Consider the following 14,761-nt stretch of genomic DNA (forward strand, 5'->3'; position numbering starts at 1 on the left):
GGTTAGACATGTGATACCATCTAAGAACTATAGCCTATAGGAGGCAAGTTTCAACCGGTTGAACACCAAAAAAACTGGTTGAACCAAAGCCTCTCTCTCTCTAGGTTAGGATTATATATATATATATATATATAGCCTATAGGAGGCAAGTTTCAACCGGTTGAACACCAAAAAAACTGGTTGAACCAAAGCCTCTCTCTCTCTAGGTTAGGATTATATATATATATATATATATATATATATATATATAGTCTATCCATGTCTTCCTAATTTTTTGTTTTTTTTTAATTTTACATTATATATATATATATATATATATATATATATATATATATATATATATATATATTAAAACTGGTCCTACCATGTTAGCATATCTCTCCTATTTTCTTCTTTTTTTGAATTTTTTATATTTTTAATTCCATATCATTTTTTAAACAACAAATGAGATGCACTTTCCTAATAATATAAATAATCTATTCTCCTAAAAATTATTCCTAAACTACATCCCCCACTATGCCCCACTTTCTCCAAAATTATCTCTAATTCCTATTTATCTTCTAAATTATCTCTATTTCCTATTTATCTCCAAAATTATCTCTAATTTAGAAAAGAGTTTCTCTCCTAAATTATCTCTAATTCCTATTTATCTCCAAAATTATCTCTAATTCAGTAAAGAGTTTCTCTCCTAAAGTATCTCTAATTCCTATTTATCCTCTTCCATACTTTTTACCTATATCTATCTAAAGAAAGTTTGGATTAAAAAATTTAAGAATTATTTAAATATTTATTAAAAACACAAAAAAAATAATTTTATATTTTTACAAATATATCATGAAATTATGTACTAACAATTTAAATTATGTTTTGCTAGATTACAAATTTAAATATTTTTTAAATATTTAAAAATATGTAATAGCTTTAAACAAATAAAACTCAAATAACAAAACATTTTAAATATTTTACAGATTATTTAAATATTTAATAAATAAATATTTATCATAACTAGATTTTAAATATCTAAAAAACTTCTTCAAAGTATAAAAATAATTATAACTTAATATTTAAATTAATAATAAGATTTTAAATATTTAAAATAAGTACATTATGTAATAAATTTAAAAAAAATTGTAAAAAGTTGAAAATTAATTAAAACATAATATTGAAATTAATAATAATTTGATATTTTTATATAATATTGTAAATAATTAATTTCACTTATATCAAGTAATAATTTGAGAAAATAAGATTAAAAAATCATATTTATTAATAATAATTTTATACTCTTCATCTATAGTTGTTATATAATTATATATACTAAAATTAATATTTATTGTCTTTTCTATAGTTATTCAATAAGTATGTATACATTTATTTTGTTAAGTTATTTAATAGAAAACTTTCGATGATTATTAAAGATTAAATTATTATTATTGAAATTTTTAAGTTTAATTTATTGAACTTATTGTATTTATTTTATAGATTAGTTAAATATTTAAATAATTAAATATTTATCATAACTAGATTTTAAAAAGCTAAAATAACAAAATTATGTAATATATTTAAAAAAAACTTCTTCAAAGTATAAAAATAATTATAACATAATATTTAAATTAATAATAATTTAATATATTACAAATTTAATAATGAAATTATGTAATCATAGTATAAATTGTGATTTTATGGAAAATTAAATTCAATAAATAATTAATATTTTAAATTTTACATATTATACATATTATTTAAGTATTTAAATATTTTTAATAAAAAAATATTTAACATAACTAGATTATAAATAGTTAAAATAAATACATATATATATTAAAGGAAGCCTTTCAAGCAACAACCCCCCACCATTCAGACACGTGGCTCTTTTAAATTCAGACACATGGCATTTTTTGAGAAGTTGTTGTTAAACCCCACAACCCATTACCACCATTCAAACAAGTGGCTTTCTCATTTTCTAGAAAGTTAGATACATGGCAATTTCTAAGAAATTCTTACTAAATCCAATAACCCACTATTAAGCTATAGCTCCCCACCATTCGGACACATGGCCTTCTCATTTTTTCTGGAAATCTAGACACATGGCATTTTTTTGAGAAGTTGTTGCTAAAGCCCACAACCCACTACCACTATTTTCAATTCATTCCTAAAAAAAATGTAGAAAATGCAAAAGTGGTTATCCACAACTACTTTTGCCTAGATTCTATCAATCTCAGTTAATCATTAACCCTCTAAATATCATAACAAAAGAAAACTATCAATATTCTAATAATTATTGAAAAGCTATTTTTTGAAATAAATATTTCCTGAAATTTTAAAAATTATCTAAAATATTAATAAAAATAAATTTAACAATATTGATTCCATAATGTAAATTTAACATTATTGATTCCCCGTACTTAGTACGGGGTCATTCACTAGTGATGTATGTAAAAAGATGAACAAGGCAATGGCTAGCTTTTTGTGGGACCAAAAAAATGAAAGGATAACCCATTGAGTAGCTTGGAAGGACCTCTCTCTCCCTAAATCTAAAGGAGGTTTAGGCTTTAGAAATTTCCATTTCTTTAACTTATCACCCATAGTAAAGGTTGCTTAGAGCTTACTGAAAAATTAGGATGCAATGTGGGCAAAGATTCTAAATATATTTTCATTTCTAGGAAACCTTTTTGGGATCTCATCTATCTTGGCTTAGAGAAGTATTCTCCATGGTAGGGACCTCTTGAAGAAGGGTGTTATCTAGAGAGTTGGTTCAGAGCAGATATTGATGTCTGAGAGGACTCGTAGGTCCCAACTTTGCCTCATTTCAACATTCAATCAAGAAACTCCAAATTCTTAAACTTTAAAGGCATCTTAGCTCATAAACTAGCAAGCTCGAACCTAGAAGGTAGATATCCTTAGAAGTATATTCGTAGAAGAGGAGGTGAAAGGTATCTTGTAGATACCTCTAAGTTGGTTAATGGTACAAGACATTATTGCTTGGGGGCTATCAAAAGATGGCAATTTATTGTTAAATCAACTTACCCCCTGGCTCTATAGGAAGGCTCAAAAGTGGTAAATTTAAATTTCCTCTCTTCTCCACTAGAAAATACTTTGAAAATATTTGGAAACTCAAGACTGCCCCAAAAAGTCAAATTTTTTTTATCTAGAAATGTGTGAAAGGATCAATCTCCTTGTTGATGAAGCTAAAGGAAAGACATGTTACTAATGATTCCTACCCAAGATGTGGTGAACAATTAGAATTGCAAAGGTATATGTTGCAACATTGCCCACTAGCTAGAGCTATATGGTTTGGCTTGCATATCTCAACTCAAGCCCCCCAATGCAATAGGACTTTCAATCCTAGTTTGCCATGTGGTTGAATGATAATGAAGAAGATTGTTCTCAATAAAGGAAGAATATAGTAGCAAAATTATATTGATTGATATGGAAATCCAGAAATAAGTTGGTCTTCCAAGGTGAAAATGACCATCCTTACAAGATTATGGAAAACTCTCTCTCTCTCTCTATCTCTTGTTAGACAATGTATATCCTTAGCTCCAATCAGATTCACAAATATTTACCAGTAAATGAATAAAGTATATTATTGTTTTATGTTAATTTGGTTTTTTTTTGTGAATTACTCCTTAAATTGGACACTTATGAAATTCATGTTAGTTTAGAATGTTCTTAGTCATTGGATAAACTTGAGGAGTTTATCCTAACAAAGCTGACACTAGTGTGATGTCAAATTGGTGAAGTAGGTTGTCTTAGTTGCTACGATTAGACTCCAAGCACAGCTAATGGGTGTTTAAAAGAAACACTAAACCCATATCAATTTCCAATTATGCTCTATACCTTGGAGATAGATGGGCAAAACTAGAAAGTTGCACTTAACCCTAGACTTAATTATGATATTGCACTAGGTATTGGACTAGATTGTCTTTAATGTGACAACTAGTGAGATTCATTAAGGATCAAATACCTAGGCATATTGGGACAGTTTGGAAAATTACTTAAGTGGGTCATCATAGTGATAGGATCAACCCATTCGTTAGACAAAGTGAATATTAGGCTTTGCACTCTCTCTAATTGAAACCAAGTGTCAGACGCTTTAAAGTATGGGATTATCTAAAACACATCAAAAAGACAAGTGCAAACAATTTAGAATCCAAGACCAACCGTTGCTTATTTATAAGCTACCCTAAGGGCTCCATTCGGTATCTCTTCTATGACCCAAGAGAATAAAATGTCATTGTTAGTCGAAATGCCCACTTCTTAGAAGATGAATACACCTAAGCAATAATCATCAAGAAGTTATTCTTGATGAGGAGAGCTCAAGAGTTGTGGGAGATAACTCATAAGTTCTAGATGTCGATACGTAACCTAGAAGATCTACTTAGGCGTTTAAACCTCTTATACATTTTGGATATGATCAAGAAAGTTACTTAATGGAAGCCATGAATAGTAAAGAAGATCTCTTAACTTAATAAGAAAGCTATGTTAGACATAGATTCCCTGAAGTTGGTAGATGCCATGAAAGTCGAGATGGACTCAATGAATATCAAGAGAGTTTGAACTCTTATGAACTTATCCCCTGGGGTTAAAGTAGTTGGTTTCAAATAGATTTTTATGAGAAAGAAGAGCCTTGATGGAAAAGTTGAGACCTAAAAACAAGTTTCTAGATGTTGGAACATCCATTTTGACTTAACAGTCAAGTAGTTTAATTTTAAGCAAAATCCGAATGAACCTTTTGTTTATAAAAAGATAGTGGGAGACAAGGTTGCACTCTTAATTTTATATGTATATGACATTCTGCTCATTGGCAATGAAGTAGAAATGTAAGCAATGGTGAAAGTATAGCTTTCACAACAATTCTCCATAATGATCTTGGAGAAGCTTCTTATATCTTGTGACTTTGACTCTATAGAGATAGATCGAAGAGGTTACCTAGATTGTTTCAATCTGCTTACATTGACAAGATTGTCGAAAGAAACATGCAAGATTCTAAGAAAGGATTCGTTCCTTTCAAATATGAAATCACTCTCTCCAAAGGAATGTCACCTAAATCCCTGAGGAGATAGAGGACATGAGAATGGTTCTCTATGCCTCTGCCATATGAAGCATCATATATGCTATGCTGTGCACTCAACATGACGTTGTTCATGTTATTAGTGTTGTGAATAGATATCAATCTAAGTTAGGACAAGAGCACCGGACAACTATGAAGAACATACTAAAATACCTATGAAAAATTAAAGATTATTTCCTTATCTTCATTGGTAGTTCACTACGGATGATCGATTATATATATAGATGTCGACTTTCAATTTGACCTAGATGATAGAAAGTCTACATTTAGATACATTTTTATATTGACATCCTGTGTAGTGAGTCAGAAAACTATTAAACAAAGGTCCACAATAGAATCCACGACTAAGGCTGAGCACATTGCTACAAGTGAGACTGCCAAAGAAGCAATTTTGATGAAAAAATTTATCTAGGAATTAGGAGTCATATCATCCAACACATCACCCATCCCAATGTTGTGTGGCAACATTGGAGTATTAGGGTTCTTCCTAATGTAAGAATTATAAATTAGGCTTTTTTAAATTTGTTTATATTGGAGAACAGGTCAGAGATCGTGTAGAACGATGGAGAAAGAGATTGATGTGGAAGTAGTAGATCGATGGTTTCTTGCAATTTGTCAGGATTAAATTCGGACCATCATGCTATCAACCCTAGTTGTTTAATTCTATTATATTGCTGATTATTTTCTGATTTGATTGTTAATCATACATGAGATTTTTTAAATCATAGTATTTATGAATTGATGCATGTTTTGGGCACCGAACCCTAGGCCGATTTGATCTAGTTTTGGTCCACCTTACATGGGTTTAGATTAAAGCAAGATAAGCCCATTTTAGCATAGACCGAACTGCTTTTTACGGTTGGGCTCATATACCAAGATAAGTTTTATTAGATAATTGGGTCCAATAATGTGATGATAATGTTTTAATTTAAATGGATTTAAGTTTTATAAGATTTAAGTTGATTCTTGATCAATTATGTGTGATGTGTTATATGAATGTGATTTGTACATGGGTTATAAGTGATTGACCCATGCAAAGACTTTATGTGGCTCTCTACGCCCTTCGTGGCTGAATGCACATCATTGCCATGATGTTCATGGATCATTGAATGATCTCCCTCATAATGAGCCCTTCTCTTATTTCCTCTCTAAAGAGGGAACATGTGGAAACCTTAGCCCATTTAGGGCCCACTTAAATATGACTTTGTGAAAGTCAATGGGAGCCATTGTGGTAAGACCTAAAATCAACATAGTAACCGATATAGTTGTTCCCTCATCAATAATATAAGTGGTCGAAGATAGGGAATATCATAAGATGACATCTTTAAAGGCCTCCAACCATTAGCATGAAAGTGGACTGAATTGGTGGGTAGAGATATACCATAAAATTGGGCCATCTGTATCACTAAGGCGGTCAGTTGAATTGCTTCATTGGATGATAGAAGCGTCATAGACTAATGGTAGGGGCCTATCCTAAAATGGAAGACTCTTTCACGATACCTTGGGGTTTCTGATATGACGGGCCAACACTTATGGGTTAGAAAGATTTAACATAAAATGACTATGAACCTTTTCTAGTGGAGGCCAAAGGGGAAACTCATGAGACATGAGTGGATTTATGATCCTCCATAGAAAGTGATGGGATTATACAATTAAAACAGTTGGCCTCATGCCGCTATTGATTTCCCACATTTCTAGAGGCATCAATAATGTCTACATCCTTGAGATAGAGGGAAATCTTAGAATTAAACAAATAGAAATGGAATATAGATAAAAGTTCATTTTATGATACATAACATGAAACAATAATCGAGTCATGGACTAATTATTCATTCCGTTTGTTAGAAATGACACACAAACCATTCACTAAACTGCTAGATGATAACAAATTCAAGGGATGACCCAATTACGTGGACTGAATCCATAGCCTTAACCTAGTTCTTACGTCTAAAAAATTACACATAATTGCCAACGACAAGGCATTGGAATGTCCTAGTGAAAAAGCTTCTAAGGCAAGAAAGAAAAATATCAGGAATGGGAAGAAAATAACTCTCCTACCCATTGTTATATCATCACCTCACTAAACAACTCTATTTAGAGATAATTTGATAAAATAATATTTTATAAAGAAATCATGGGTAACTTGAAGGCCATGTATGAGTAGTATCATTTTGCATGACAAAAGGTCTTCAAGTTGTTGATGATCAACTAAGATGTTTGAGAATCAGTCGGTTCATGACCATGCCATGAAGATGATAGGGTTCGTAAATGAACTAGAGGCTCTTGGCTCTAAATTAGATGATGATACAAAAAGCTTATGCCATATTGAACTCTCTACTCACATCCTTTAATCAGCTTGTTCTCAACTATAACATGAACAAACTAAAAGCTAAATTGTGAAAGTTTAGCAATATGTTACAAAGGGTCAATGAATTGATTAAAAAGGACAAATCAATAGCCATGCTTATTGAAGAAGATAAATCTAGCAAGAAAAAACATAAGGACAGGAAGAGGCTTCAAAATAAGGGTGGTAATTCAAAGAAGTAGAAGAGAGACAGATCATGTGTCAGTTTTGCAAGAAGACTGGGCATTGGAAGAGGAATTGTCCTTAATATTTAGAATTCCTCAAGAAGAAAAAAAAGGTTTTTTCGAAACTCAAGTCATAAAGACTAACATGTTGGTCATTTTTGCCTCTTGGTGTATTGACTATGAGGCTTTTACTTATGCATGTAACACTTTGCAGGGGTTCAAGGAAAGCAGAAGACTGAGTGATAATGAGAGCATGCTCTACATGGGTACATTTGCAACCATTGAAACTATTACTATAGGATCAGTAGATTTAGTTTTTACAGAAGAGATAATTACCCTAAAAGATTGTCTTTATGTTTTATAACTTAGGAGAAATTTGATTTCAATTTCTAAGTTACGTAAGGATGATTATTCTATTTTATTTAGTAATAAGATTATAGTTATATTGAATAACAATTTCTTTACTTATAGAGAACTTAAGAATGGTTTTTATGTACTCTATCATTCTCTAAAAACAAGTGTGACTGAAACAAGCTTGGAATACATTCCCATGAAAAGAACACGAGAAACTATTAATTCCACATGCCTGTGGCATTACTGACTTGGCCATATAAACATAGAACAAATTACAAAGTTGGTGAAGAATGGTACTCTAGATTCTCTTATAGTAGAACATCTACCAACTTGTAAACCTTGCCTTCAAGGAAAAATGACAAAATGGCCATTTACAAGTAAGCCTAAAAGAAGTAGAGGCACATTGAACCTTAAACATATAAATGTATGTGGTCCCCTAAATGTTAGGACACAACCAATATTCTTATTTTACATCTTTTACTGTTGATTATTCTTGGTATGGCTACGTGTATCTCATAAAGTATATAGTTCTTAGTGTTCAAAAAGGTCTTTCTACGTCCGATCTAACCATGCTATTAGCAACAGAATTAACTTGCATAAGTTTAGATGGACCACAGTCCATTAACTTGTGTGTAACAAAGTTCATGACATGACTACACCTTCAATTGCTAATCTTCACAGATTCCTTAAAGTTTCACAAGAACCAAGAAGCATTATACTCTTTCATATTGACACAAAAAATATCAATTTGCATATTAGTACCATCAGTAGGAGTAACAATGGTAACAACATCAGGACCATATCCCCTTTTATATTCATTGCACTCCATCCAAATCATTTGGACTCAACAAAGAATATATTTTCCTTCCATTTTGTTCCATGCATCATATCTTTTCTCAAAGTACAAGTCTTCAAAAATTTCCCACTACTTTTAACCATGTTACTGGACTTTTTCACATCTTGTAAAAAACTTCAACTATTTCTAAGTTGTCCTTCATCAAATCTTCCATTGAAGGACCATTACCCAAAGTGGCTCTAACTATCCAAAATATTGGGAAGGGTGGTCTCTATATGGACCTTTTTTTTTTTTTACACAAAGTAGATGCCCTCAGACTTGAACCCTCACACACTTATCAGCGTTAGATTTTACAATTGCACCAAGCAATGGCCCCTTCACTAAATTCAGCCATACATTCTTCATCACTAAATGGTGTCATGATTAAAAAGCTTAGTAATCCCCTTACTTTATAAAAAAATCTGGGATTTGCTTTAAGTTCACTTACCTTTTGACTCTCACCACTTATCCATCTTAGTATAATTATTTCAGAGATTCTCATTCTATGGACATCTTGTCCCCTGACTATTCACTATCCTACTTCAAAAGCACATTTTTTTTTTTATAATTTATTCTTTAATTTCAATGGTGATTTAGCATGTCATAATCGCATACTACTATGGAAGGGTGCCACTAATGCTCAACTTGTCACTTGGTTGGGTGGCCTGATATGTGGTACACCCACCCCGCCTATAAGGAAGCAGATAGACATTGTCCCAACCCATATCTTATAGGTTGTATAATTAAAAATCTCTTTTCTTCAAAAGAAAAAACACAAGTAACATGCTTAGAGACAACTCTATTATTTATTGGGCTTATTATGTTTGACACAATAATAGTTGGTTATACCTAAAAGGCCTAATTTCCAGTCATTAGCCAATGTTTGTCTGACAAGATCAACTACTTGAACAGTTTTATTGCTGGCCTAACAAGTGGTTCCAAGTGCAATTTTCTGGTATAACCATATGGCAAATGGTTTTAAGTGCAATTTTTTGGCTAAACACCAACTACCTCATAGACACAACAGATTAATATTTCCAGACCCACCATTAAATGGATCCCACTTAATCATCACTCACAAATAACTCATAAATTAACTCAAATAATGCTCACAGAGAGAAAGACACAAAACCAACCAATATTGAATGAAATAGTAATAAACAAACCAAAGAGCTAGATCAACCAACCTTTCTACAGTATATTCTCTTTTGTAATTGTTTAATCTCTCTTCTAGTGAGTTATATGTATTTTCATGTAATTCTATTTTTCCTTAGGCTGCGTTTGGTTGGAGTGCAAATCTGAACCGTTGCAAATTTGCATTCGTTTGAAAGTTCAAAAATTCACCTGTTTTCGATGCAAAATGCGTATAGACCAAGATTTGCATAAAAAATAGGTGAAAATATTGCTTTATAAAAAATGAAGAAAATTTTGCCACGGTTTTGTTCAAAGTAAATAAGATGGGTTTCGACTGTTTTCTCTTCGAGAGTTCGATAGAGAAGAGAAAGGTTCTGCGATAAAGGTAAGAGAGCTCTGAACTCCAAATCCATCCATCTGCCATATGAGAGATCTGAACTCTCATTTTGATTTTCTTTTCGATTTTAGGTCACTTCCCTCGTCGAGAATTCTTGGAAGAGTGGAGGATTGAATTGTGGAACGAGAATTCTTATTATTGATACCACAGAGGTTTTTGAGCCAAAAAAAAAAAAGATGGATAAAATCCTGTACCTTGTTGGAATATTCAAATTGTTAGGAGTATTGCTCCGCGGGGAACTCGTTTCATGTCGGCGTATTCATGCCGGTTAGACGTCGGCCATGAAATCTATCACTATACCGAGCAGATCACGGGCATTCACATCTCGGTCAAACGGGACTGTGCACGATTCTCTCATGAATCGCCTTCAGCAAGGTATGGCATTCAGGGTCTAAACGTGGTATTTGAGGAAGAAAATTTTATATTTGAAGACTTTAATATTGCCTTGTTTGGTGTTTTGGGTTTTTGTCTTAACTTATGGTATGTCTTCTTTCCCCTATGTTCTCTCATTGGTTTGTGTTAGAAAAGTCCTGTTGGTCCAATATCACTACTCTAAATCTTAGTTTATCCTCTTGTTTGCTCCGGTGAACAAATCTTCTATGTGCTATTAGTTATTTCATTCTAGCCATATTTTTTCTCATGCAGTTCTGCTCAGCCTTTTTTTTTTTTTTTGTAATCAGATAGACTGTGTTCGTTAAGCGAGTTGTAGTTTGCTGTTTCTGTTGCCTCCAAGAGGAAAGAATGGGTTATAGTTCTTCTTGCTAGAATTCATATTCAGCTTTCTAGCAGATTCTGGATAGACCAAGTTGGTGGAACTTCAGATCTATACCTACAAGAACAGGGGTTATTTTCTTGGGCTGGTAAGCAGCAAGTGTTTGTTGAGATGTATCGTTGATTACAGCAAGTAAGATGCGTAATGGCTGTTTGATGTTAGTATGGTTATGGAACCCTCAATTGCAGCATTTCCTTATTGGTGGATCCTTGGCAATGCATGTTGCAGTAAGCAGCAATATTCATTATGCCATGTACATGTTTGATGAAATACCTAAGGGAGTACATATTTTAGTAAGGGGGAGTCTTTTGTCTTGTCTAGAGGCAGTTTGTTTTTAGTTGTATTTGTTTCATCATTCAGTTATTCATTTATTTTTTTATTGGTGTCCTCATTCAGTTATTTGATATTTTAAAAGTCTTCAATGGTGTAATATCTTTTTCTCATACATAAGTTTTTGTGATTTTTGTTTTTGTTGAGTTGGTAGTATACCATTGTGATTGGGGAATGTGTAGAGAGGTAGACCTGATGATTGGTTGTCTTAGGGTAAGAGTTGTTGCCCTCCATAAGTACCATGTTGGTTTTGTCTTGGCTAAGATCCATTTGTCTCCATGAGTACTACCCAATCAGTTGAAAATTTGTGTTGACGTAAGTAATAGCTGAAAGCATTGTGTGTACAGTCCAAGAAAATTGGATCCTTGTTAGTGTAGGAGTGCTAGTATACCACCGTATTCATGTTACCTTGTTTGAGAGAAGCTCTACAGATTAATTATTCATGTTGCTACCAAGATTACATCATTTCTTTCCTGGAAAGCTAGCTAGTGCTGGCTTGAGAAGTATTGGAGTAATTAGACTATAATGAGTAGGAGGAATGAGATACCTTAACAAGAAAATAATATTCAATGACTTCAACTGTAATATCAACCCATTGTGCTCTAGCTTACAATTTGGACAATCTAGTGTTAATATAAAGCATCTCTCTTAGAGAGAGGCTTTTTTTTGATAAATGATAGAAATTTATCAAAAAAAAAAAACTCTCTTAGAGAGAGGTAGAGGCATGTGGTATCGTAATTTGTAAGTTTTATTGTTTATTCTATCTCACCTTACGCACAACAGGCTATCTATAACTTCATTCTCCATTTTGATTAAATGAATCACAAAAGGACTACTCTCCAAGCTTTAGCGGATTAAGACAAGGGGACCTGCTATCCCCTTTTTCCAAAATAGTAGCAAAGGGTTGGTGAGATGTACTGCAGGCTTCACAAAGATCGGAGGCAATCTACTTCCTCCAAGGGAAGCATTCACTTAGTAGTGGCCCTTGTCAAGATCCTAATGCAAGACTAGCTCATGGAGAGAAATATCAAATTGACAAACAAATGTGTGTTACGTGAAGAATCAGAGGAGGATGCAGACCATTTATTCTTGCAACAAAAGTTTAAAAGCAGACTTGGGCAATTTCCCCTTTTTTACACTTCAAAAGTTTAAAAACATGCAATTGTTAAACATGTTGATCTAAATATTGATATTACCCTCTGCCTCTTAATGTCTTTATAATGTATTCCCATAATTCAATCTGTATTATCATTAATGTTTTGTCATCAGCATGTTCATTGGCATTTCTTTGGGTTTTTTCTAGACGTGTTTTCTTGTGGTCTGCATGTTTTTGCCAAAAGCTAGGATCACTTATTATTGAAGAATTTTAGTCATTTAAAGAGGCAATTTCAGATACGGTTATTCATTTTTTTCTTACATTTTATGTTCTGTATTTGGAGTAATCAATTGTGCTTCTTTGACTTTATAGGGCTTAATTTAGTGTTAAGTGTATGTTAGTAGAAACTTAGATGTTCTTTCAACTGGCTTAGCCCTTTTTAGAAATCCAGTTTGATGAATTATCTTTATCTTTATTAATTAAACCAAGATTTCTCATGCTAAGATGTTCTTTCAAATGGCATTGATTCATCATGCATCTGTGGGGTCAAGCTCTGATTCAGCTCTGAGTAACAAGAAAGTGAGAAACCCCCTCAACAACTTTCTTTCATACCCAACTCTATGGCTGGCGCCTGGCAGCATATATGATAGTACATTTGACAGAAGAGGTCAAGAGGAAACTATGGGAAATTAATGCTCTTGAGAGGTCAACTTCCAAGAGGAAAACTGCCAAGAGGAGAATTGCCGTGTTGTATCTGAACTAGGAAGTGATTTCCTTGGAGCATATGTGATTTTCATGGCCTCTAATGTATGTGTTAACTATTGGTGTTCAGTTTTTGGTTTTGTGGCTGGGAGAAAACTAATAGCTACATGTAACAAGGATTTCTTCAATAAGTCGTTCAGTTCAGCCAGCTCATCTCTGTCCAGTTTTTATTTTTTATAATTTATTAATGAATCTGTTATTTTTTAAATTTGTTTAATGGCATGAGTAGTTGAAACACCATTGGGTAGCAAGACAGTTGTATTTGCATTGATGAAAATGCCAAACATCCACAAAAATCCTATTCTTATTTGCATCTTTGAAAACAAATGAGCTGAATGCAAAGTGGGTGTGTAAATCTTGAACCACCTTGCACTCACATGAACCAAACATTTTTGTTTTGCACTCTACAAATTTGTATTCGTACTCCTTCCAAACGCAGCCTTAAGAGTGAGGTTGCACCTTGAGTGGGAGAAAACAAAAGTTTGCTCATGTTCATATATCTCTTTTATTGTATTTTACAAAATTTTATGTCTAAATCAAGTAAAATTATGACTAGCAAGCACTAAAAGTTGGATGTGAAGATATATAAGAACATGAATAAGTTCAGAAACTAAAGAGAATGCTAAGCCTTAACTAGCCAAATGAGATGAACCAATTGATAGTTAAGTTATTTTGAGCCACTACCCAATATAAGAACTCTACAAAAACTTTTACCAAGATCATATCGTTTATGGCAATGAAGGGAGAATGCCAATAACATGAAAGCAACATGAGCAAACACATTGTATGAAAAAAATGCCAAAGTTTAGGTTCATATCCAATCTATCCCTCCTAAGATGGTAGATAGTTGGGACCATCATTTGTAATTACCTTTCATTTTATCTACAATAGGGGTGATTGCTTGGGGCAATGGTAACATATTAGTCTAATGAGAATAAGAATGAAGGTTTAAATCTGAGAGTGGCCACTTTTTACAAACAAACGACATAGGTTAGGATCATATCCAATCCACTACTCTCAAAACAGTGAAAAGCCAGGACAAACATTAGATAATGACCCTTAAATAAAAACAAGAATAAAATTAATCTGAGAAAAAGACTGAAAAGACAATCATACCAAAGACTTTAGGCCTCATTTTCTTTCCAGGAATAGGGGTTTGGAATTGGGATTGGAATGGCCTTTCCCTATTTAAGGGAATGGCCATTCCCTCTTCCTCCCTTGGAATAAATCCTATTCCAATTGCTTCCAATTCCAATTCCTGTTTCTATCTAAACCATTCCAATTGGTTGTTTAGCATTTTCAAGGTACAGGGTGTTTGGAGAGGGATTTTGTTTGGTTTTAGAAAAAAGTTGTAGGTGTAGCCAGCTCTTATTGCTGAGTAAATGCCAAGTTTGTATTCATTGCAAGTTTGCTTTTTTACGTGGATTCCATCTTTTAAAATTTCATTCTTCTATTAACTAGAATACAAAGCATCTTCT

At 32.8% G+C, this 14,761-nt stretch overlaps 1 long non-coding RNA gene across 1 annotated transcript; it reads left to right on the forward strand.

Annotated features, from left to right (window-relative positions):
* The first annotated feature begins 9,967 nt into the window (after positions 1 to 9,967).
* On the forward strand, positions 9,968 to 13,436 carry LOC148865203 (uncharacterized). The gene is made up of 3 exons (XR_016110709.1): positions 9,968 to 10,311; positions 10,395 to 10,698; positions 13,026 to 13,436. It is a non-coding gene; the product is annotated as an uncharacterized LOC148865203 (long non-coding RNA).
* The last annotated feature ends 1,325 nt before the right edge of the window (positions 13,437 to 14,761 follow it).

The sequence above is a fragment of the Nelumbo lutea genome, chromosome 3, assembly GCF_056320005.1.
Source record: "Nelumbo lutea isolate HS-2025 chromosome 3, American lotus-T2T, whole genome shotgun sequence".
NCBI lineage: Eukaryota > Viridiplantae > Streptophyta > Magnoliopsida > Proteales > Nelumbonaceae > Nelumbo > Nelumbo lutea.